The 26588-nt window shown below is 32.7% G+C and overlaps 1 protein-coding gene across 1 annotated transcript in view; it reads left to right on the top strand.

Moving 5' to 3' along the window:
- Glut1 (Glucose transporter 1) overlaps positions 1-26588 on the top strand; it is a 337838-nt gene that overhangs the window by 152202 nt on the left and 159048 nt on the right. The window contains exon 3 of the mRNA XM_064064028.1: positions 19561-19704. The gene's annotated coding sequence lies outside the window, so the exon portion shown is untranslated. The remainder of the gene's footprint in view (positions 1-19560; positions 19705-26588) is intronic.

Genomic DNA, 26588 nt, shown 5'->3' with positions numbered 1-26588 from the left:
ATCAGGTATACCATCATTATATTTTAAATAACTTGCTAACCTGACTAAAAAATTACAAAAATTAATAGTCACTCGGTATGCTGTATCGTTACAGACACCGATTCACTACACACAAAATTTCCTCCTAGATTTAACAATTAACAGCTGAAGCAAGACTGAAACGTGCTCACTGTAATCGTACTGAAGTATAAGCGTAAGGCCGATTTTACGCATTCCTCACCCACAACGTAAATTTAACGCCTGCTTTTGGCACACGCATGCAAAACCATTTGCTCCATATCTCAACCTCTCCTCGTTCAGTGCGTTTTTAACCACCTTTACTAAACGGTTTCATTTATATTACGTCTTAGTAAAATTAACAACTTTGGTTAAAAATCAAGCTTATTTTTACTTTGACAGCTGCGTCTATAAAACGTTAGTAAGATGTACAGTGGGCCCGTCGCTCCTAAGGCGAGCCGCCACTGCTCGTCGGGAATAAATAAAGCGCTTTTTTCCAGGGAGTTGTGTGGTGCAGAGGAAGTCCGGAAAGTTCGTCTTTACAGCCGAGTTTCGGGTCCGGGATTAGATATGGACGTGATTCCGACGTTGATGGTGGCGGCGGTGTTCCAGAATTTTACCTCTAATATAAATATTTACTGCGACTGACAGTTTTAGTGTCTGCACTGTACGGTTTATGGAGACACCTGGAATTGCTGTTGTTTGTTTTTGGATTTAGTGTGGACGTTTTATAACGGCTTAAATAAAAATGAAGTCGTGTTTAACGCGGAGGTCCGACATCGGACGGCAGGGCGACCACGCCCAAAATCTAGCCCGCAGGAAGGCGACCATATTTCTCGAGCTCCTCAAGTTTTCGAACGTTTTGCATAGGATACGTTTTACAGCGACTGTATTTTTTATGGTTTAGTTGTATGTAGGTTAGCTAAATGGGCGGTGGGTGAAATTTCGGTGATTAAAATGTACCGCAGTGAATAGGTTTTTTGGTGCGATATGTGGAGAATCTAGTTGAGACAACTTTGCTAATTACGAGTATTTCTCTATGAGATAGGGGTAGCATTTTTCGCTCTTTCGTAATGTAAATTCACATTTTTCACGAGTCGTTAATTCTATTTAATTTATCTGTTACTAAATGCTTAATTGCAGATTTCTGTAGAAAGCATCCGTTTGGACTGTATATGAATTAAATTTCAGTAGTGTTAAAATGAATGACTCGTATTATATTGTTAATTCCTGGAGTATTTCAAAACTTAAATAGCGGGGAAGAAATCTGCAATATTGCTTTTGAGATATAACCGAAACAATTTGCAGCTGACGACATTCGAATAACAAATAAATTGTGTTTCTAAGTCAGTCCTAAAATTTAAAGTTATTTTGAACTTGCTCTTGTTTATTAACGAGAACTCTTATGTTTATTGTTTTTGAACTGAGTTAGTATTTTGTTTTACCGTAAAACCGACAACGTTACGTTAAATACAACATAAAATAATCAATAAAGCATGAATTAAATCGATCGTCTCTAATCTACATATAGATTGCAAGTGTTCCGACTCTCATTTAACATGATTTTTATCCTAATTGGAACAAAATGGAAAAACTGCCCTTGGGACACTTCTGCTATTGCGAATTTTTATTAAATACTTTAAATATAAAACGTTCTAAGTTGTTTTTCATCTTTAATATCTCACTTTTATTACCCATGTAAAAAGTTAATACACTAATTTAACAAAAAATATTCATTTTTGTTCTCTCTCCCCATAATCTACGGACGATTTGCAACTTTCATTTTTTACGACGTTTCAGGACCCCTAGAGTTCTAAAAAAGTGACCCCCGTTTCTGTCTGTTTGTCTGTCTGCCACCCGTCCGGATTTTTATTAGATAGATAATTTCTGAAACTATCACACCGATTGTAAATTTTGTGTGTGTGTTAGGATTATCTTCTTACCTTAGGCATGCAGATTTTTGGAAACAAAAATCAAAATTGTATAACAATAATTTACAATTTAACATTAAAATTACAAAATCAACTGCTTTTGAATCTTGCAAAAGATTCTTCAAACTTTCGATTTTTCGGTTTTTTCATTTTCTGATTTCTCAATTTTTCGACGTTTCAGTTTTGGCATTTTTAAATTTTTTCATAGTTCAATTTTTCAACTTTTCAATTTGTGACGTTACTAAACTTTCAATTTTTCAATTTCTTAATTTCTCGATTAATCGATTTTTTTATTTGCCCATTTCTCGATTTCTCTACTTTTCAATGTATCGATTTTTCAGTTTTCAATTTTTCAGTTTTTCAATTTTTCAATTTTTGCTTCTCGATCGTAAATTAAGGAAGTATATGGTAATCGAGTCCATCGTGTGTCGGGCTACTTTTACATTTTCTCGATGTTTTATGACCCTTAAAGTACAAAAACATAGGTCTTCCGTTTCTGTCTGTCTGCCCGCCGTCCGTGTGAGTTTTTGTTAGACAGATAATTTCCGAAACTACCGGACCGATTGTTATAGTTATTTATTACGAATGTCATGTAGATGGTAAAAAGCTAACCAAACTTTATCTAATCATACCTACCAACGATGTGACGACGTCACCTCAAAATTGTGCAAAGTGGGTTTTAGATTGAACTCTTATAGACGTTTTGAAGTTATCGTAAGGACGGTAAATTGGTAAACCGAAAGATGTTCGTTTATTCCCAGAAAAATTTTTTTCGAACTGCTTATACAAGGTGACTGAAAAAAACTAATGAACGAATCGGTTTATTTTATTGATTAAATCAGCAAATGCAAAAGTGAATGCTTTGAAATCTTGCACACGTTTTAAAGTAAGCATAGTAATTAAATATGTGTTTAACCCCCTTCCAAAAAATTGATCTCAAAGTTTTCAGTAAAATTTTCCTCTCGAATGTACAAAATATGATGAGTGTATCTATGCTTTAGATTTATCATTGGATTTATATTTGTTAGCGCACTTCATTTTCCCGAAAATTTGGGAATACAACACTGTTATTATTAGTATTACACTGCACATATCCAAATTGATATAAATGTCCTTGTAAAAATGTTGATGACGTCATCACAGAATTTTATAAAGGAACAACTCATTTGCATGCTCTTTACAATTACTTTAACATTATATACATATAACATAACATTTTAACTAATAGGGATTCTCATAAAAACCATAAAATTCGCAAAATCAAATTTTATATATAATTTTTCGAAAAAACTGGATATATTTTCTTGTACTCCTTGGGCAAGGGAATTTTTTGATTGTTCGTTTTTGTTATTTCGAATTTTTCAATTTTTCAAATTTTCGATTTTTCGACTTCCGATTTCTGGATTTTTCAATTTTTCGATGTTTCAGTTTTGGGATTTTCCAATTTTTCGATTCTTCAATATTTCTCCCATTTTTCAATTTTTTAATACTTCAGTTTTAGAATTTTTCAATATCTCGATTTTTAAACTTTTCGATTTTTCAATACTTCGGTTTTTCGATTTCTCGATTGTTTACTTTTTAGACTTTTCAATTTTTCGATTTTTCCATTTATCGAGTTTTTTTAAAGCAAATTTTTCAATTTTTTGATTTTTAACTTTTCGATTTTGGGCTATTTGTCAATTTTTCGTTTTCTCGATTTCTAGTTATTTTGATATTTTGATGTCTCCATGTTTCAGTTTTTGAATTTTTCGAAGTTTCAATTTCAGTTTTTGCGATTTTTAGACTTTTAGGCTTTTCAATTTTTCGATTTTCCAATTTGTGGATGTTTTGATTTTCCAGTTATTCGTCATTTCAGTTTTGAAATTTTTTAATTTCTCTATTTTTTCAGTCATTTCTTCAATTTTCCGATTTTTCAATTTTTCGATTTTAAAATTTTTTTTATTTCTCAAATTCTCGATCTATCGATTTCTCGATATTTAGACTTTTCAGTTTTTCGATTTTTCAATACTTCGGTTTTTCGATTTCTCGATTGTTTACTTTTTAGACTTTTTAATTTTTCAATTTTTCCATTTATCGAATTTTTCTAAAGCAAATTTTTCAATTTTTTGATTTTTAACTTTTCGATTTTGGCCTATTTCTATTTGTTAATTTTTCGCTTTCTCAATTTCTAGTTATTTTGATATTTCGATGTCTCCATGTTTCAGTTTTTGAATTTTTCGAAGTTTCAATTTCAGTTTTTGCGATTTTTAGACTTTTAGGCTTTTCAATTTTTCGATTTTCCAATTTGTGGATGTTTCGATTTTCCAGTTATTCGTCATTTCCGTTTTGAAATTTTTTAATTTCTCTATTTTTTCAGTCACTTCTTCAATTTTACGATTTTTCAATTTTTAGATTTGAAAATTTTTTTGATTTCTCAAATTCTCGATCTATCAATTTCTCGATATTTCGACTTTTCAGTTTTTCGATTTTTTGAAAATATTTTTTTTTCCCGTTACTTGCTTTAAATATACGAGTATTTCATTTTATCCCTTACTTGTATCGACCACGTTCCCTTGGAATTTAGGCGGGCTGCGAGAATATTATTTACTATTATTAGTATTAGGTACGTAATGTAGGATTTGTTGGGCTGCACTTCAGGAGCTAGGGAAGTTCTGTAGAAATAACATTGAGCAATTTTTTTTTTATACTTTGACTGGTTTATAAGGGTTATTTTAACATTTATGATTCGTAAATATACACATAACCTTACTTCTGATTTTGTAACCGACAGGTTGATAAGGGCAAGGGACTTCCTATCGAAACGTCCAGCGAAATAAACACAAAAAAAAGTAAAAATGAAGTTTTAATTTTGTAATTTGCAAGCAAAGGCCAGCAGCCAATAATTTAAAAAATCAAAGTTATTTTAACTTTATAATTTTTCGAAGGACTTGTAATTGTTGGACTGCTTCTGGGGATGTAAATAACCTTGGACCGATTTTTACTTCCAGAGCGGAAGCTAAGGAAGTATTGTACTAGGGTTTCCTGGACGAATTGCCACTTTTAAGTTTTCTCGACGTTGCACAAATACGAAAAACTGGTCAACATTTCCATCTGTCTGTCGTTTGTGTCAACTTTTATTAGACAGATATCTTCGAAACTACCAGAAGACTAATTGTTATCAAATTGTATACGTATATTAGAAATTAGGCATAAGGTTACACACTAAGCAAAAGTTGGCTAATCATCCCTACCACCAATGGGATGACGCCATCTCCAAAATTCACAAGAGTATTTTTCTTTATTTTATAAAATAAGATACTCCTGCACTTGTAGTGTATGAATCCGTGTTTAGTTTTCACTCTAGACATACAGATTTTTGGAAAAATAATCCAAGTTATACAACAATGTTTTGCAATTTAACTTTTAAATTTTAAAACCGACTATTCTGAAATTTAGCAAATGTTTTAAAGTTATCATGATCATGGTAAATCGTTATTAAACATTTATTTGGTTATTCCCTCCCCGAACATTAAAAACGTCATTTCAAAATCTTTCCGAATAAATCCTCTCCAAAATATGCTATATATTATGACTCTATACTTGTGGTTTATCAATGCACTCATAGTTTTTTTAATTTAGTTGTACAGGGTGATTCAAAAAATTAGTGAATGAGGTAATTTATTTTATTGATTAAATCAAGAACGACACGCACCATTCTTTTGAAAATTTGAGGAAAGAGTACTGTTATTGTTAGTATTACACTGCATCTATCCAAACTAATATACGTGTCCTTTCAAAAATGTTGATGACGTCATCACAAAATTTTTAATAGAAAAATTCGCTTGAAACAAACGCATATCACGCTTCTTTACCATTACTTTAACATTAAATAGATATCTTTATTTTTATTTATAGGGGTCGTCATAAAAAAATTACCAAAATTAAATTTTTAAATTTTCGAAAATGTATTCTAGAATTTTGGAAATTTAGGTAAGCTATGTGTGATTTACTCATCAAATTACATAGTTAAATTATTAATTAATTTTTTAATGAATATTCTTGCGTTTTCTCAACGTTTCATGACCATTAGAGTACAAAAAAGTATATTTAGTAGACAGATCAACTAACAATTTAATGACATCATCTCAAAATTTTGCATAATAAATGTTATTTTCATTTGTATTGTTTAATCTTTCTAACAGCAAATTTGTTCTTCAGATACGTAATACGAAGGAGTGTGAAACGTGGTCTGTGACGTTTTGCATACGAAAAGCTTTGCGTTCGATCTCGAATTTGTAACTCAATATTTCTCTTCCATTTAGGTATTTAAGTAAATTAATAAATTTTCTAACAAGTTCATAAATCGTAAGTCGCCCTCAACCCAATATTTCATTCATTACGCCATTAGCTTCCACGTTTTTCTGGTTTTACTTTAAGTTTCCGATTTGGGTACTTCTGCGGTCTGACGGAAGCAAGAACCACTAGCATCTGAGCCGAGACGCCGTGAACTATTTTAACCACTTCCGCGTAGTAAACATTAAAATCGTACGACAACGGGCTAAACGTTCCTCATCGCGATTTATTTCAGTTGTAAAAGCGATCGTGGTTAAAGCGATGGTGAGTTTTTGTGTGTTTGAGAGGCGGACAAATAGTGATGGCTTTCTATATATCTTCGCTGCTTTTAAACAAGAAAAATGAAGATTCCACCAGTAGTCAACATCGAAGCATCGCGATCGCCTTGAGTAATGCGCGTTGGTGGAGTCACACACAGCCATATATTTTTATTTTACATGCGATATTTTGATGCTCCTCGTAAAACCCTTCTCAGTGTGTACGTATGCAGGTACTTCAATTTCATATATAATACTTTGTTGGCGGCTATGCTGACATCCCGCAGAATCGAATTTGATTTACATGTTTAATCGATAAATCTTTATTGTGTGCAGCTAGGTTTGCCCGGAAATCGCCCTGATTTACGACACATCGATGCACACAACGACGGGGGTTTTATAATCTAATACTTCAACACGAGGGAACGCACAATTGACTGGCCTGTCGTTATGCCTAAAGTATTTTTCAAAAGATGGAAAATACGACCGATGACAAAATATTCACTCTTTGGATAAGGTATTGAAGCATTCAGTGTTGAGGCTCAACTTATGTGCAACATAAACTTTGATATGAAAGGATGAATAGCCATCACAGCACTGCACGTTATTGGAGTTATTATTTAGATAAATTGTGAACCAAATTTTTATGAGATAAATATGTAACGATACGTTTCAGCGCATACAGTTTTTGAAACGTGCAAAATTTTAAAGTTTGGTGTACCAAAATACGTCTTATCAGTAAGCCAAGTTTGTGTAAAAACTTACACTTTAATAGTATTTTTAAAAACTGCCTTTGGATGAAGTAATTTTATTGTATAAATACCATGTGATCGAAAAAAAAACTCCTCTAGTAGGTCGTGGGTTTATTTTTAAAATAATGATGACTGATTTATTAATCAATTAACCCTATTGATTCGTACTGCCGTATGGCTGTTTTTTAGATAAAGTACAAACCATAACTTCTTTAGAATTTTGCACTTTTTTTATTTACTTTATCAAAAATGTCGAGAACTATTAACGTTTATGATTTTTTTTTGTCAGGTTGGTGACATATTTAAATATTTTTGATGGCATACTTCATTGTCAAATTGAAATTTTGGACACCAAGCATGGAGGAACGAATATAGAGTAGCTACCATCTTGCCATCACATGTATTAAGCACGAAAATTTCCTTTAATTACTAATAATCACCCGGTATAAATATCGATCCACTTAAAAAGATAAAATTTTCTCTAATGATATAGAATTTTGGTTTACGTAGTTATACGCACATAAATCTGAAGTCATTCGAATTTCTAATGAAAGTTGAAAGGTTTTTGCTTCGCGAGCGTAGGCTAAGGAAGTATTGTAGGCGACTTTATCGGCTGACTGGCTACTTTCAAGTTTTCTCAATATGCTATGACCCCTGGAGTACGAAAAATAGGTTTCTGGTTTCCGTCCGTTTGTCTATCGGTCTGTCCGCCGGCTGTGTAGATTTTTGTTGGATAGATAATCTCCGAAAATACCGGACCGGTTGTTGTCAAATTTTATGTGTATGTTATAATACCGTGTAGATGGTAAAATGCTCACCAAACATTGTCTAATCATCTCCAATGTGGTGACGTTACCTCAAAATTGTAGATAGTAAATGGAATTTAAATTTTATAAAATAACATATACTCCTATATGTGTAATTTATGAATCCGTGCTGCGATTTTACCCGAGACATCCAAATTTTTGAAAAAAAAAATTGGTCTAAAGAGTTTAGACAGTACTTCCCTCGCTGTCGGAAACATGACAACTGCATGCCTATTATGGTTTTTTCTCATTACATTTTTGTAGCGGGGCAATTTAAAAAAAAAATTGCGATGACGTCATCAACGTTTTTGCAAGGACACGTATATGAGTTTGGATAGATGTAGTGTAATACTTAAAATAAAAGTATTGTATTCACAAATTTTCGGGGAAATGAATTGGGTCGTCTTGAATATTGATTCATAATCAATAAAATAGCGTATCAGTTTACTCACGTATGCCGCGTGTATTAGCAGAGGCGACTCAAAATCATTTATGTATAAGCATTCTTAAATTAAGACAACAAGCAGTAACACTTGTTGAGATTATACACGTGAGAGTCAAACAGAGAAACTGTAAACAATACCGATGGTCGCCCAGACTTTTTATTGCTTCGACTTCCGGTTATTATATAAAATATTGGATTTTATTTTAATTTTTGATGGTGTAATTCACAATTGGTTGATTATAACTTATCTATACCACATTCATGGAACCCAGCCCAACAAAACAAATGCACGTCTGTAATATTAAAGTAAATGTAAATAAGCATGCTACGCCTACGTTTCAAACGAATTTTTACTTTACAAAATTTTTTGTCTATCAAATTGGGTTGGTGCAATGTAATACTAATAATAACAGTGTTTATCTCCAAATTTTCGCGAAAATGGAGTGTACTATTCCTGATTTAATCAATAAAATAAATGGACTCATTCATTAATTTTTTTAAGCGACCTCTTAAGCAAATCTAAAAAATATGAATGAGATGATAAATCATAAATACAGACCCATCATATTTTGTACATTTTAGATAGGATTTATTGGGCAAACTTTTAAGGTGACGTCATCAATTTTTTGGAGGGGACAAGTAAATGTATTTTAAATAAAAACTTATGTTTATCGTAATTGTAAATCATCTGCAAGATTTCAAGGCATTCGGTTTTGCAGATTCCAAATTAAATTGAAAAATGTTGTTTCATGATTTTGATTTTTTTTTTTTCAAAAATTCTGGACGTTTTGGGTAAAAACTCAATTCGGAGTCATAAACTACATGTGGAGGACTATTTTATACAATTTAAAACCGATTTACATACTAATGTGCAATTTTGAAGTAACGTCATCACATTATTTATAGGGATGGTTAGGCAAACATTGGTTATCGTTTTACCATCTACATGATATTCCTAATATAAGTACAAAATTTCACAACAATCTGTCCATTACTTTCGGAGATTGTTCGTCTAATAAAAATCCGGGACGGTAGACAGACGGACAGACGGACAGATAGACGGAAACGGGAGACCTATTTCTTCGTCTTCTAGGGGTTATGTAAGGGCGAGAAAATGTAAAAGTAGAGAGTCGGCCGACGGACTCGATTACAATACTTCCTTTGGTTACGCTCGGGAAGTAAAAATCACAATTGTATAAGAACATTTTGCAATTTAATATTGTAACTGCAAAACCGAATCTTGTTGACGTTTCGTAAGTATAGTAAATGTTTAATCAAAACATGTTTGTTGCCTATATCTAAAATGTACAAAATATGACAAGTCACATTTTTAAGAACTGCTTATTTATACAGGCTGACCCAAAAAATTAATGATTGAGTCTGAAACTATTAATTGTATTCTATAATTATTAATTTTAGCACTATGAACTACAAAAAATTTAATTTTACATTTTGAAGTGTCTAGTCGTATGAGTTTGGTGTTTTTATTAACACTCGGACGGAGAGACATTACTATAAAATCTCACTGATGTGATAAAGAAGACTATTCTAAGATGTTGTAAGTTTCATGTTGTGAAAAGATGTCTAGACATATTAATACAAAAAGGCAAAATGTAAAATGTTTGTAAGAAACTGCAAACAATACCGATGGTCGCCCAGACTTTTTATTGCTTCGACTTCCGGTTATTATATAAAACATTGGATTTTATTTTAATTTTTGATGGTGGACATATTAATACAAAAAGGCAAAATGTAAGTCCGCCCGCCCGCGCTATGTCAATTGTGATGTTTTTTTTTATTCGCCGTGAACCAAGGAGGCGGAGCTTAACTGCAAAATACTTATTTCTTTACAAAAATCATCACAACCGAGATAGGGCGGGTGGGTGGGCTTACATTTTGCGTTCTAGTTGTAATATGTGTGGACTTCTTTTCACAACATGAAACTTAAAACATGCTTAAAATGAAAAACTTGTATAAGGAAATATCAATTTTACAATTAGGCTCCGCCCTATAATAGCAAAATCCATATTTCCTTTCAAAAATGTAGCATTTTAACCATGTTTTAAGCTTCTTTTTGTCGAATTAAGTCTACACATATTAAGAAAAAAAAAGCAAAATGTAGCCCCACCAACCCACCCTGTCTCAATTGTGATGATCTTTTTTATTCGTCGTGATTTGAAAAGGCGGAGTTTAACTGCAAAATCCTTATTTCTCTACCAGAAGTTGAAAACAGGTTTTTTAGTATCGTGTTGTTCAAAAAATACTATGTATATTAAGAAAATAAGACAAAAAATAAAGATCGCCCACACGTTTAAAATGGTAAATTTTGGTAAGGAAATAAGGATTTTCCGATTAGGTTCCTCCCCTAGGTCTGCCAACGAATGAAAACTTCATTACTATTTTATCAGGACAGGTATGGATAGGGCTTAAACTTTGGGTTTAATTTTTTCTTAGTATACCTGTAGTATTCTTCATGTTTTACATGGTGATATAATAAGGGTTTTGCAATTAAATTTCACTCCTTTGGCTCTCGACGATTAAAACAAAAACATCACAATCGAAATAACGCGGGTGGGTGGGGCTTATAGTTTGCGTTTTTTCCTAATATACGTAGTCGCCTTTTCAGAACAAGAAACTTAACATGTTTAAAATGGTAAATTCTTGTAGACAAATATGGCTCTTGCAATTAAGCCCCGCCTCTTGATCTGACAACGAATGAAAAATTCATCACAATTGAGAATTGAGATCGGGGCGGGTATGGGTGAGGCCTAAAACTTTGACTTTATTTTTTTCTTAATATACATAGTATTCTTTGAACAACACGATACTCAAAAACAGGTTTTTAATTTCTCGTAGAGAAATAAAGGTTTTGCAGTTAAGATCCGCCTTCTTGGCTCACAACAAATAAAAAAAAAATAATCACAATTAAGATAGGGTGGGTGGGCGGGGCTACATTTTGCCTTTTTTTTCTTAATATGTGTAGAATTATTTGGATAACAAGAAACTTAAAACATGTCTAAAATGGTAAGTTTTTGTAGAAATCAACTTAAATCCTCCACTTTTCTTCTACAAAATAAAAAGTCAAGTCATCGAAATTAACTGCGAGAGTTCTTAAACTTGACCTAGAATAAAAAAATCCTCAGATACAACTATGCACATTTTTTAACTAATATTTTCAAATATCTTTGTCGCATTACATACAAGCAGCGATTTCTAAAAAGCTTTAAAAACCACTAATTCTAGCTAACTTTGTAAAGGTTATTCCATAGATTTGTTTTAGTAATGGATAGTAATTGATTTTTGCATTAGGTGGGCGTAGCATCAAAAAAATAAAGTTCTTTCAACGACTGTTATGATATAAACATATGTTTAACTCTTGAGTAGCGGTCATTATCTTCTATTAAACAATTTTATTGATCATACTACAATGTGCCTGCTCGTTAATGACCGTATTTTTCCTGTTATAAATACTTCACGTATATGAAAGCAGACTTTTAAAAAAATATGTTTATCTACGAGTGTAAGAGGCACCGTAATCAATTTAGGAGCAGCTAGAAGTCTCGTTCAACAAATTACCCTTTTGCTGTATTCCCTTTAACTATAGCTAAGAAAATTTGTTTTTTTTTGCAACCTGAAGATGTATTTAGGTCTCGTGAGTACGAAAGTTTAAAATATGGACCGAAAATGCCACAATTCATATCAGTGCTAAATTATTATTCTATGTGGCGCTACACTCTTCTGAGATTAGTTTACGTAGGAAACGTAGCTTGAACCGAAGCTGAATTCCACATGTCATGCTAGTGAGTCTACACAATTTATTAAATTTTTAATACCTGCAATATTTGTTGACCTTTATCTATGTATATCCAGCTGTTTTGCTTGTTAAAATTTTAATGAGGCACCTTTATACATTGTGACATTTATTTAAGCATCATTACTAAAGCATTGCTACTATTAATACTTAATTAATCAATTTCCAGTTTAAACATTAAAATCCCTCATCCCTAGATTTATAATATTCAAGTCATTAAATAAATCACTTTTGGTACAAAAATAGCTTGCATTCTTGATTTACTACAATTCCAAACTACTATGAAAAAAGAACCTGTTATATTCCCAGCTTTTGGTCCGCCATTACCGGCCAGCGTATGCAGGCAAAATTGATTCCCGGATAATAATTTTCGTGATTTGTGTGCGCTCTGCGGTTGAAGCCAGGGATGAAGTGTAAGATATCCATATGCATTAAATGGTCCTTGAAGCCAAAAACGGTTCCATAATGAATGAACTTACGCCATCTGGCTACCTGTTAAGTGGAATATGAATATTCCATTAGAAATATGTCCATGCTAATGTGACCACTGAAGGAAATTCATCCAGAAAATACACACTTTTCGCAGAATGCTAACCCGGAATGAATAAAACAGTAATACGAATTTAGTATATCACAACTCGGAGTCAATAATTTACCCGCAAGGATAATTTCGCTGCGAGCCCTTTTTGATTTTCTCCATAATACTTATTCCTGTGAGAATGTCAAAAGTTATTTGTCTTTGGGGCAAAATGTCGGGTGGTGGCATCGCGACAATCAATATGGGCCGACAGTAGCGGCTCGTAATAATTTTAAGATAAGTTTAAATCTTTAAATTTCTTGGTCGTCAATATAATTCCACTGTCATATAAAGTATAAAAGTATTAAGTATTGTGTAATCTTATTTTTTAACTTCAAACGTCAAAGTGACAGTATAGACTATGGATTATATTACAATTTTCAAAATAACAGAAAATGATGTCCAAGACTTACTGGCCCTAACTGTATGTATAGACATTACACAGTCAAAATCGTTTCTAATTATTTTCAAATAGCTGTTAATGCTTTGAATAATTTACAGTAAAGAATCTAAGCAGACAAAATATAGAGAAAAAAATATAGTCAACACGACTTTTATTTTTACTGTAAGTAACATTAAATACTTATACGTCTGTAATGACTTGTCGTACAATAATAACAGTACATTATCCGATGAGGGCGTAATGATGGCGATTACTTGTGTGGCAAGCATCTGAATAAGTAATTACCAATATACGCAAGTAAATGATTATATTTTTTATAACCAAACTCAGATTAGTACTAATATTCTTCTTTATTTAGTTCCAAAACCATAGTTAAGAAGTATTGTATATGCTCATTGAACGAATATATAATTTCGTGTTTATTTAACTCAATACGAAATATATAGGTTTCCCATTTCTGTCTATCTGTAGACTGTAACTTCATTAGGCAAACAATCTTCAAAAATACTAGATCGATTACTTTAAAAGTTTTAAAATGCATATTATTACTGAAAGTTATATTAAAACATGCATACTTCCTTTAAAAAAATGATGACGTCACTTTACTGAAAAGCGTCAAATATATATTTTCTGCAGATAGCTTCTTGTTAGTTTCTTTAATAACGACTTGCCCTGGTTCAAGCACGTTGATATTATTTGCTTGAGTGCTGCCCACTCTGCCACTCCCGACCAGCCGTCCCTGGATGATATCTATGACGTGGAAACGTCACCGGTGCTGTCATAAGGCCACATAACTCTCCTGCGCCCTGTAGCGACGGAACTATTTTCCTGAATTAGGTCACACATCCCTTGCTTCCGGGACCTTGGCATCCCACTTCCCGTTACCCGACTTTCCTTAATCTCCTTTCCAATCCCGTTCTTGCTCCGAATTCCCTTCTCTATTGTTGTTTGCTTCAATAACAGTTATTTGAATTGCAATTGATAAATATTTTGCTAAAGCATTATCGGAGAGGTAATTTCTCTATGAAATTTCCATCCTCTAGCGGAGAATAGTTGAGCTGACGTTTTGTTTATTCGACGACGCGATTTGCTGATGACTGCGATATTATAAAATTATGGATTATAAGAAAATATTTATTTGGTAGTAGTCCCGATTTAAGACATCGTGGGCGTCATTATTTACAACAGATCCGACTGAAAGAGTGTCTCATTTCAAAGTAAGTAATATAATGCGGGTTAATCCCATTGATTTTTTTTTTGTAAACCAGTTTCAAATATTTGTCTTTTGTAGATTCTTTTCCTTCCAAGACAAACAATAATAATACTAAAAATTGGTCCAGTTTTTATTCATGTTGTGGAAAAACCTTATTAAATAAAAGTCCTTGCGATGTGTCTAAATTTTGTGGTAATGCATTCCGCTAAACTCAATTTAACAACTTTATTAGAACTGGCGATAGCAGTAATTAATCTGTCATTTGCAAGTTACAAGAGTTTTTCGCGGAGTTACCTGCTTGTTAAATGAATACCCACACAGTGTAGAAACTATTAAGGTGCAGAATTGTGTATAATTTATATAGACAGGGAGCGAACAAAGACGCTTTATCTTAACTTTTAAAAGTTATTTAATTAAATTTTTTATTAATCAAGCGTTGTTTTCTAGCACAATATACCGGAGAAACTTTCTAGTCGGTATTAAAATTGAAAGTTGAGAAATGATTTTGTTAATTAATTTCGGCCAGCAGTTTGCTATTGTTGCCCCAAATGATTTAATCGGCTTGTTTTCGCATCAAAATGGTCTGCGAACGACTTTGTCGATCAGTTTTTGTAATTAACGGAAGTAGGGTGAAAAAAATGAAAACTCGCGCACGGCAAATATCCGCTTTTCTGCTATTTATAACGTCGAAGCAAATTGAATTTGTTCTCTTCACTCGTTCCACCTTTCCCAGTTCGGTTTTTGCAGTGTCCATTTTTCATCCGTCAAAAAAGGACATCTCCATCCGCATAACCGGTGGAAGTTCATCATGGGATAACACGGGTTTCTCTTAAACGTTACCACGACCATAAAAAAAAGTGTAAGCAGAAATACCAAAAATTAACTGAAGCTATTTACCATCAAAATAATTGTTGTTATTAGACAAATAATCTCCGAAACTATGCGCTGATTATATTGACCAAAAAAGCAGTTTGCAGGAAATCAGATGGAAAAATTTGACTACATTTGATCCAGTGGTTTCAAAGATTACCTGCCTAATAAAAAACGACACAGAAAGAAATGGGAGAACTATTTTTTCATAGATACTCTAGAGATTACGAAATGTCGAGTAAACTAAAAAGTAACTGGTAAAGTAAAAAGCGGTCACATATGCAAAGTTTAGCAAAAAGGTACCATTTTCACAAAAAAAACAACCTAAAAGCAGTAGTTTTGAAAAGTAGTCGAAAAGCGCGATCTCGACAAGCTCGGAACCTGGCCGGAGTTAATCGACCGTGGTCGTGAGTGAGCCAGAAAACTCACCCCTAAAAAGTGTTACCACTTGCACAAAAAAGCCAGTAAATTCACCCCTAAAACGTTTTTAAGGATCGACCGAAGTGCATTGTGAGAGTCACCCTTAAAGAAAAAACGAGTCACCTGGACAAAAAATCCACCCTTAAATAAATCGGCCATGTTCGAAGTGAAGCAAAAAGCAGTCGACATCTGAGCAAAAAACTCACTCCCTAAAATTGTCTGATGGACTGAAGTGAACCAGAAAACTCACCCCTAAAAAATCGGTGGCCACCTGTACAAAAAACTCACTCCCTGACGCGTTTTGAAGGACTGAAGTGAACCAGAAAACCGGAAAACTTACCTCCGAAGTCGTTCTCATCTAAAATGTTTTGTGCTTTTCTGAAACTTTTACGGCTTTTCATGTTAATTTCCGTAAAGAATGAACCAGCACCCCCACTATTGAACTATTAACTTGTAATTTTCCTTTCATTAAAAAAATAAACAAGTTAATAACAGCCGACGGAATTAGTCTTCAATTTCCACTATACCATAACTTTGATAATATCCATTGAATATTAAATAAGTAGGTACTTATTTATTAAATTATATGCCCTGAGATCCAATGTTTTTTGTGTTTTGATGGCATAGTTTTATTTTTTACTTCGTGAGGCGAATGACTATTTTCATGTTTTCTTGACGTTTCGGAGCTGTTAGAGTGTAAAAAAAAGATCTCTGTCTCCGAATCTACCAGACCGATTGCTGTCAAATTTTAAATGCGTATTAAAACGCTAACCAAAAGCTGTCTGATCGTTTTCACACAATTCTGATGAGCACCTCAAAATTTTGCATGGTAAATACTATTTAAATTTTATAAAAGTACTTCCCTACTTGTAATTTATGAATTCACCTTGATTGTTTAACCTAGGAATACAGAGTTTGACAAAAACTTCTAAATTATATAATAACATTTTATAACAGTATAAATGGCAATGACGGACTAGCTCAGTTGATGAAACGTCTTCCTAATAACGCGAATCCCTCTCATAGGCCACTTTTTTTTCTTATATTTTGTAATTGATATTATTTATATTTTGTTAACACATCAAGGTCATCATGAAATAAATAGAGGATCAAAAAAGTGGCATCCCGTTTCCGTGTGTTTGTCGTTTGTTGTCTGTCTGAACTGTGTCAACTTTTATTCAATCTTCGAAACTATTGGATTAATTGTCAATTTTTTATGTACATATTAGGAAGATCATATAAAAGATAAAACGCTAATAATCAAAATTTGGCTAATCATCCCCAATAACATTTTGATGACGTCCACTCACTATACTGCGTAAATGACGTTATCTAAATTTTGTGAAATAATATACTCCTGTAATTGAGGTTTACGCATCTACCTTTGTTTTGCTTAAGTATATGTTGCTTCTTTTTTTTTGCTCAAATCAAAAATCATTCACCCATTGTCTCGAAAAAAATGTAAGAATGCAGTCGGTCCCTCCTAAATTTAATAATAATAAAATAATAATTACCAAAATAACAACCTGCCCAAAATTAATTCGACCCGCTTTCCTCCACAGCAGCTTAATTAATTAAATCGGCTCCTTCTTATGTTTTGAGGAGACAAAATCAAATTTCATTTTCTTTTAACGCAGATGTTTGTTGTCGGAACGTGCTAATAGTCATATTAACACACTTTCACCTATTTCGATATTAGCATACATAGGTTATCGTAAAATGTAGACTTAGCGGAATAAAAATGTACAATTTGTTTAAAAGCAACAGCACAACGAACTTTTTCAGAATGTTTAGTAAAACATTGATATTGAGAAAAATATATATGTATGCAGGGCAGGGCAAAACCAACTGCTGCAATTGTCTGAAAGTGTGTATAAATTTTATAAAATTGAACATATAGCTTTTGTAAGTTCTTCTCTAAAAAAGAAACAACATCAATACTGTTACGAAATAAACCCATGCGCCGCCCCGATACGACGTCTATGGTTTTCTCGACGGCTTTCTAGTATGTACGGTGATGGTGGATCACTCATCATTGGTGACGGCGGCCGGGAACGAAGGATTCAGTCAACGAGTCGAGTCCAGTTAATATTGAGAGAATTTGGGTCTACTAAGAAATAAATTGTTGAGTTTCACCCACGCCAATTTTAAATACCCGAAAAAGATAACAATATGTTGTTGTTTTGAAATGGCAGAATAATGTAGATTTAACGGAATGAGGAACATATTTTCTTGTGTTCATAAATTTTACTTCCAGAGAGTAATAAACTAGGAAAGTACTGTAAATTTAATGTTTGTTGATGATTTTATATATTAGAGAATAATCTCCACAATTACTGCACTGATCGTTGTGAAATATTTTATAAATCTCTTGTAGATGGTAAAACTAACCAAAATTTCCCTGAACATCCCCATTAATACGTCATCAAAATTATGCATAAACACATGATCAAAATTTTGCATAGTAAACCCTATTTAAATTTTATAAAAGGTACACAATTTTATACCTGTCCTTTTCAAACATTTGACACTTTCGCCTTTTAAAGCTATCATATTAAACTTGTTTTCCCCTCCGGGTACGTTATTTCGTCATCTCAAAATGGTATGAGTCCACAGATGTAGTTTATCAATGCATTAATATTTTTTAGAATTACTTATACAGGGTGTCAAATAAATGAACGAAGCAATTTATTTAATTAATGAAATTAAAAACGGCTTATCTAATTTTCCCCGAAAAATACACCGTAATTATTATTAGTATTACATACATGTGTGTCTTTATAAACCAATAATGACTTCATTACGAAATTTTATTAAGGGAAACACACGCATAGCAGAATTTTTTGCCTTATAGTTGTCCACACATACATATTTTGTTACTATAGGTTAATTATTATTAATTAGACCATATAAGCCAAATTTAGTCTATGGGAGGGGAAAACGATTACTGTCCTTTTAATTAATTAAAATCATTAATGAAAATTAAACAGTCAACATTAAATCAAACAACTTCTATAGAGCGTTCTCCATTTACCTACTGTCTAATGTTTTTAGAATAATGTTTATATAAAATATGAACAATATTTCACATTAAATTTACCTAAAAGTGCATTTAATTTGAAATAAGTTTTGAAAATTGATAACTAAATTTGTTTAAATCAAACGGTCATTTATGTCAGGTATTATTTTTAGATAACATGTTGCAATATTGTGTACTCAGACCATGTCAAACACGCACAACATAATAACCCAACTAATTATGGGCAAAAAAAATCCTTCCAGTTGCGACAAAAAAAAAATCCCGACCTAATTGGCGTAAAACCATGAGGGTTCTACAGTGGCGTCGCACGCTTCCCTTTAACTTGTTAATGCAAATGAACTATCTGATCCCGTGAGTGATCCTGCATGATGGAATTTAATTAGGGAGTGTTACCGGTTTGAGAGCTTTCGAACCGGAACCGTCACGTCGATGTTGCACACTCTCTCTTTGTGTCGCACACAATCTCGATACTACACCAAATATCAAACACTTTAGCTACTCCTTCAGCTGGAGATGATCCTCGAAGATCCTCGGTTTCGATGAACCTTTTTGTACTGGCAGGGTTCTGTTTGAACAGTGCCGAGTGTATTGGATGATTTTAATCAACCGACTGAATCTTCATGCCACCTCTTTAATAACTTCTTAATTCGCCAAAAACGGGAACTTAAGAGTTCAGGAGTTGCTAATTATCCGATCTTTGTTTCAGATTTAAACGAAATGCTGCACGAGTGAAAGTGACGCCCAATTTGAACAAGAAGTGATGGTTTTGGTTGTGAATGACAGCGGTTATTGATGACTGAACATTTGCTAGCTTAATCTCCGTTACTTCTGAATTAGTGCCATTGTTCAGGTAAGTTTTCGCCTCACTTACGAAAGCCAATCGCCCTTATGTCGCGTAAAGGGCATTCGGTTTCTTGTCCCAACGTTTTTGCGCGCCATAGGAAATTTATGAATGGAAATAAATGGAGTCAAGGATGATTACACTCCTAAATTATTATTTTCGCTACAACTTCAAGACACGATTCACACTTTGAATAATTTGCGCTTTTTTCAAGACGCTAGACAACTAATAAATGGAACTAATGACACATAAAAAAAACTACTATTTTCCGAAGAACAATTGCTTATTAATTTTGTACAGGTGATGGTATCTAAGGAATTTCTGCTGAATACACAGAATCTCTTGAAATGACCGTTCTAAATACCACAATTACAAACTCTTGGAAATGAATCCATTCACTGTAAAAACAATAAAAAAAAAACTTATAAAAACGCTGCTCAGAAATCTGGAAGGATGAATTTCATGAAAAGGTCTCATAAAGTAGAGAAAATGGGTGCAAACACATACAAATACAGAACGATCACAAACTCATGGATAAGCTCGATGGTATGTTGTTAATAAACCACTCAAGCACTCGAAAAAATGTTAAAAAAAATTGCCAATCCAAACTTTTGAAAATACTAAACTTCAAAGTTGAAAAATTAACATTTCCTCTGTTTCATTAAACATCTACTTTTCAACAGTTTTTTGCTTTGTACGAACGTTCCGGTAGATCTTTAGGCTAGTAATTGCCAAAATAAGACTGATTTTGGCAAATGACCTACTCTATATGAAAATAAAGGGTGGGTGGGTGGGGCCAATAATTGCCAAGATAAAACTGATTTTGCCAAATGATATACCCTCTACCCTTCATTTTCTTAGAGAGTAGAAATAGAAAATAAAGGGCGGGTGAGCGGGGCTAGTGCTTGCCAATATAAGGCTGATATTGCCAAATGATATACCCTCTACGATTCATTTTCTTAGAGGGTATGTCATTATCCAATATCAGTTTTATCTTAGCAGATACTAGCCCCGCCCACCCACCCTCTCTTTTCTTAGAGGGTATCTCATTTGCCAAAATCAGCCTTATCCTAGCAGCTACTAGCATTGTCAATGACAATTTGTTGCTTAAAAAACATTCAAGAGGCAGAAAAACCCAGAAATATTCCATACGATGTAGTTTTTTTTAAACAATTTTTCGAGCTATAAGAGGAAATCAGGTCAAAATGTAAAATTATAGAAAAAAGACTTATGTTCGTTCTTTAAAATTTCCATAATTCTATTTGAGAAAATTGTAGTAGATGATAGTACCAATATATCAGAAAAATGTCAGTGTAATCAAGAATAAATTTACGAAAATGGTCATCTTCATGTTTTACAATCAGAACACTTATTGTAATTTTTGGGCTAGGTAGGCAATACGTACCATCTCAACCGCAATGAGAGAAAGTGACACAAAAATAGTGACGTTTGAGTATTATTTGTTACGGTTTTACAAGACTATGGAATTCTTAAAACAAACGCATTGTAGGTCGTGATTTTACACAGAAAATGTAAAGAGAGCACAATTTAGGTTATGTTAACATCACAACACGAGTTATATGTTCTAAGAAACGACCTATGTTACTTGGTCACGTAATTGGCAGCGAAAATTAGATCACAAATTTAAAAAATCGCACGATATAAAGAATGTCAGAAATTTTAGATTTTATATATTTCAAGCGTGCAATAGGTGAGGAACGTAATTAGCGATCGCAAAAAAAAACACTGTTAATCAGTTTAAACACCTAGATTTTGACAATTCAGTCACTTTTCCCACAATCGCATGGATCAAGTATAGACTCAAAATTTTGTGTCCAGAACTTCTTGCAACTACAAAGTATGTTGTTCACCCGTTATTATTACGTTATTTGCTAGATTTTATTGATTAGTTTTTTTTTGTGTAATTATATGCAAATATTTACAATCGATTGTAGTCAACTTGAGCAGTACTGTACATGTTTACACAACCCTTATTTAATGTAACGATGTATTTAAGATTAGGATTACATTACAAACATGTCAAAATTTACTACAACTTTTGTAACACTTTAAAAACACCGGTTTTGTGCTGCTCCCTAAACAGATAACTAAATTACGATTTTTAAAACAAATTACGAGAGAACAGGTGAACGAGTAGCGACAATTATTCTTTTTATGGACATAGATGTGACATATTTGGATTTGTCAATAAATCGAACAACGAACGTGTTTTGGGTATTTTAATTTTTAACAGCGTGTATCACTGACATCGCATCACAAATTCAATTCGATTAGTGCGCGCCAAAATAGATATTTTACATACGTATACGAGACTTCCAATAAAATGGTCGTTCTATACACATTATGAATTTTAATTTGTTAAAAAATGAACCAAAAGTAATTTTTACACACTTCGAATTTTTCGAAAAAATTATGTAAAGTTTTGGTACGATATATCGACTGTTCAATTGAAAACGTCATCAAGTTGGCCTTGATTTTTGTAAACATTATGAAGTATGTCTATAATAAACTTAGAATTTAATCGGTCACAGCTGACAAGACGGAATGGTACAACTTAACCTCACTTTTTCGTATAATAAAATTAACGCTCTGCAATAACTGTCAAATGTCAATTATATACAACAGTATGAATAAAACAGTGTGTTTTTCATTACGTTATACGTTCAGTGTAACACTAATCATAACGTTACCGTGTTTCTAATATTCCAGAGAAATTAGGTGCATTGTTTCTAATATAAGTAATATTAAATCTGTCATTAACATATTTCTGTAAATACTGGATATATTTATTTCAAATTATTTTTAGTACAAGATCATTCATCTTGTACAGGGGATGTGCTCTGATTCTCCGGTTAGTGTTAGTCTTACCAAAAGAAATTTGTTTTAATTGTTCATATTCAATTTTTTAGTTTAAGGCTAAGTCAGGGTATTCGATGTTTTATGAATGCCATTTAATCTTATAAGGCTGACCGTTATAATTTTCACAATGTATTATACGAAAATTCTAATATAATTGTGTGTATAAAACATAAAACTGGTGTTGTGTTTTGATTTTCGTATCCATATAGCTCTTACCCATAAACTTTGTATTGTTATCGCGTAGTTTAATAAAGGTACTTTAGTTTGAATAACGGGAATCCTAAACCTCAAAACTCGTTGACAACCGAATGCCAACTGAAGTGTTAAAGTTATAGCCAACTCTAATTTACTATTTTTTAATCACACGACACTACAGTCTTATACTCGTCACCTTTCAAGAAATTGTCTTAACGTGTCTGGACATATCACAAGTTTTAAAATTTAATTCAATCTCAACTCCACCGGAGTTTTGTTAGATTCTCGTACCGCTTTGTCCCATAAGGTGGAAAGTTCGTGAGCAATCTGTTTTAGTTTCGGTTAAGCACCATGTTTCGATTATCTCATAGAAATCAAACAATCTTCCGCTTCTGAAATCCATGTAAGTGGTAGAGAACATCGTATCGCAGAGAAAGGGCAAGTAATCAAAATGATCAAACGATCAACCGAATGGCTCTGCATGCGTTAAATGCGACAGAATCGGTTTTCCGATTGATCATTGCGTGCGTTTTCACGTTAACTATAGCCAACATTGTTCAACCCTGCGCTGTACTCAATGACCCTTTTGTGTTTAGTCTATTTATACTGACTCTAGTGTTACTGATAATTTGATAACGACAATCTCGATACCTAACACTTCTGGCATTTTAACGTAGCTTTGCAACGTTACTGACAATAAGCATAATGGCACGATAAGGGTTGTTAATTAAATCTTGCAGTATAGATTTCAAAATTTGTGTCTAGTTCAAGAATTTCAATTAACATTGTTGGGGGTAAGGATGCCTATTTTATGATTTATAATAGGTTGTGTTGTTGGAAAGTTAGTATGTTTAATAAGGACGAGATGTTGACAGTACTGAATACTGAGTTAATTATGGACACCTGTTGTATCTTTAGTGCTACTGAAACTCTAAGAAACAAAAAATAATATTTTAAACAACAGTAGTTTTGCGTTATCAAAAAATGATACATAATTTTTCCAACACACTAGTGTAGAAATAACCTGTTTTCTCAGTAGTGAGGATGAATATCTTTGTGTATTCATTTTTCCTTGTCTGCAATATCGAGGAAAATTTTATTTAGGTAATAACAAAAAAATCGAAAGATTAAAGGGAAAATTGTATATGAAATTTGCTTTCAGCCCACCTTAACTTTTATTCAAATAAAACATGACAGAAGATGAAATAAATCACATCATATAAAATATAGTCGACCATAAAAAAAATCAATAACACATAAAACTTCAATTTAACATAAATTTGGCTATTTATTTCAATAAAATAAGAGCAAATCACGTTCTTGAGCGAATTCATATAGCTTTATGAGGGACGGATTTAAAAATAAAGTTATTCAGATTACAGTATCTATATTATAAATTTACTAACATATAAAACATTAGTCTTACTAGTTCATTTTATGTTAAACTTTGAAATCAGTTTTGTTTACTGAGTAGTCTATCTTAAGTAGCACAAATTCAAAATTGTGAGTACAAAGTCTTCCACGATGTTAATTCTAGGCGTCTCACGTTTGAGGTCTTTATACCCACATGTATACTGTTCACATTGTATGAAAACGTCGTTACAGGAATGGCTTTATGTTTGCTATGATTGCAGCGTATTACGACGAAACTCGCAAATAATGTCGTTATAAAGATGTACGAACTTGCGTAAGTAATTTACCGGCAGTTGTACGAGTATTAAATAAAAGACTAAAATATTCTGAATAAATATGTTCCAGCAGACATCGTCAAATTACGAAACAAAGAGAATAAATATTATTTTCATGTTTTATGGCACGAAAAGGATTTGTTGGATCAGCGTTCTCCTTATAGCACCATAAACTTTAAACAATGTTGCCGTTTCATGTAAATATAGCGTGATAATAATTACAAAAGGTCCATACATAATCTCACATTAGGGTCTCGTTGTTTACAGCCACTGCTTTCGAATATGGAACATCTGGAGAAGTATAAATTTAATGCGATTTTAAAGTTCTAAATCTGGTATGCGCAGTTTATCACCGATGAAAAACACAGCTGTATCTTTGTTTCATCAAGCAATTTTCCTAAAATAAATCCTAGAAGATAATTTATTATTGCTAAATTAAAAACTACCTTCACACAGTTACTGTTTCATAAAATGACAAAATACAATAACAGAAAAAGCTCATTTGATTTTTTTTTAAATGACGTCATCAACTTCCCGAAGGCGATAAATTTTAGTTAACGTTCTGTTACTACTAAAACAATTGTGTTACCAAATTTCAAAAACATTATTTCTGTAATCCTTATTTTGATATTACGTTACTAATTGTTTAGTTAAGCCAAATAGATAAAATTTAGTCATTGTTTGACAATAGTTTCGAAAATTTATACTCCCTCCGCCCGAAAATATGGTATACATTTTAAATTTATTTTTGTCTGAAATTATGGTATACATTTGTAATTTTATTTAATAATACTTAGTTTAATAAAGTTATTAACATACAGACCGACGGATACTTGCTTTATACTTCACGGCCGTAAGCTAACTAATGGCTTCGTTCATGTTTCCTCGACGTTTCATGACCCTTAGAGTACATGAAAAATAGGTCTCCCGTTTCCATTTGTCATTCATCTGTCGTCTTTGTCGACTTTTATTAGACAGATAATTGTCTGATTGTTGACAAGTTATATGTACTTTTTTTTCTTACATTGTACTGATAGAGGAGAGCGAAGTTCTGTCTAAATAACCTTAAATGGTAAAACGCTAACCAAAATTTTCTCATCATCTCCAGCAACAATTTGATGACGCCCGCTCCTCGCACGGAATAGTTAAGGTTAACTAAATATTATGACATAATTACTCTTGTACTTGTGGTTTATGAATCCTCCATGATTTTTATCGCATTACTTTACAATATATTTTTTTGGTATTTTTCACGTGGTTTATGTATCCGATATCTAGTTCCTGCATCTAAGCTTCCTAGTCCATTTATCTACTAATGACTGATTCCTGAACTTGTGCGCTGCGTCGTGTGGGTTTGAATCCCATCCTTACCGAATGTTTTTTTTTTCAGTGTGATTTGCATTTTTTATATTGTTGTACTTATAGGGGTTACAAGATAGTTAAAAATTTGTATAAACAAATTTTATAATTTTTCTAAAAAACTGGAATTTTTCGCTTGATTTAAGCAGCGAGGGAAGTTTTGTTTAAATTCCTTTAGACCAATTTTTACTTCCCGAGCATAAGCTAAGGAAGCTTAGCAATAAGATTCATCGAACAAATGGCCACTTTTATATTTTCTCGACGTTTCATAACCCCTAAAATACGAAAAAGATAGTTTCCCGTTTCCGTTTGTCTGTCTGCCTGTCTGGGTTCAATGTCCGACTTCGCCTTTCGTTTTTTTCTTTTGTTTTCTCTTTTTCTCTCGCATTGTACATTGTCTATGTTTATGAAGCCATAACAAATTTTTTATTGATCAAATTAAGAACGAGTCACCCCATTTTCTCGAAAATGTGAGAATACGCGCGTCTTTATATAATATTCATAACATTTTGTTCAATTGTGGTTTAATTAATAATTTCAGTCCTCTGGTTTGAGAAGACAAACACATTCAAATCAAACTAATTTCTATGTGACATTCTTTCGATGTATTAAACACAAATCAACATTTGAGCTACAGATTGCCTAGTGCTGAAGGACATTTTATCCCGTTAATTAAGTGCTTTAAATATATTTTACATTGCACGTACGGCTGCGGGGGTGTTATTTATGCCAGTGGTTTTTACTTTACAGAGGTTATTTCAAAACGAAAAT

Source organism: Zophobas morio, unplaced genomic scaffold (genome assembly GCF_036711695.1).
Source record: "Zophobas morio isolate AGI-343-1 ecotype UQ-CSIRO unplaced genomic scaffold, CSIRO_AGI_Zmor_V1 ptg000024l, whole genome shotgun sequence".
Taxonomy (NCBI): domain Eukaryota; kingdom Metazoa; phylum Arthropoda; class Insecta; order Coleoptera; family Tenebrionidae; genus Zophobas; species Zophobas morio.
The sequence above is the reverse complement of the archived record's forward strand: the minus strand, read 5'-3'. Positions and strand labels throughout refer to the sequence as shown.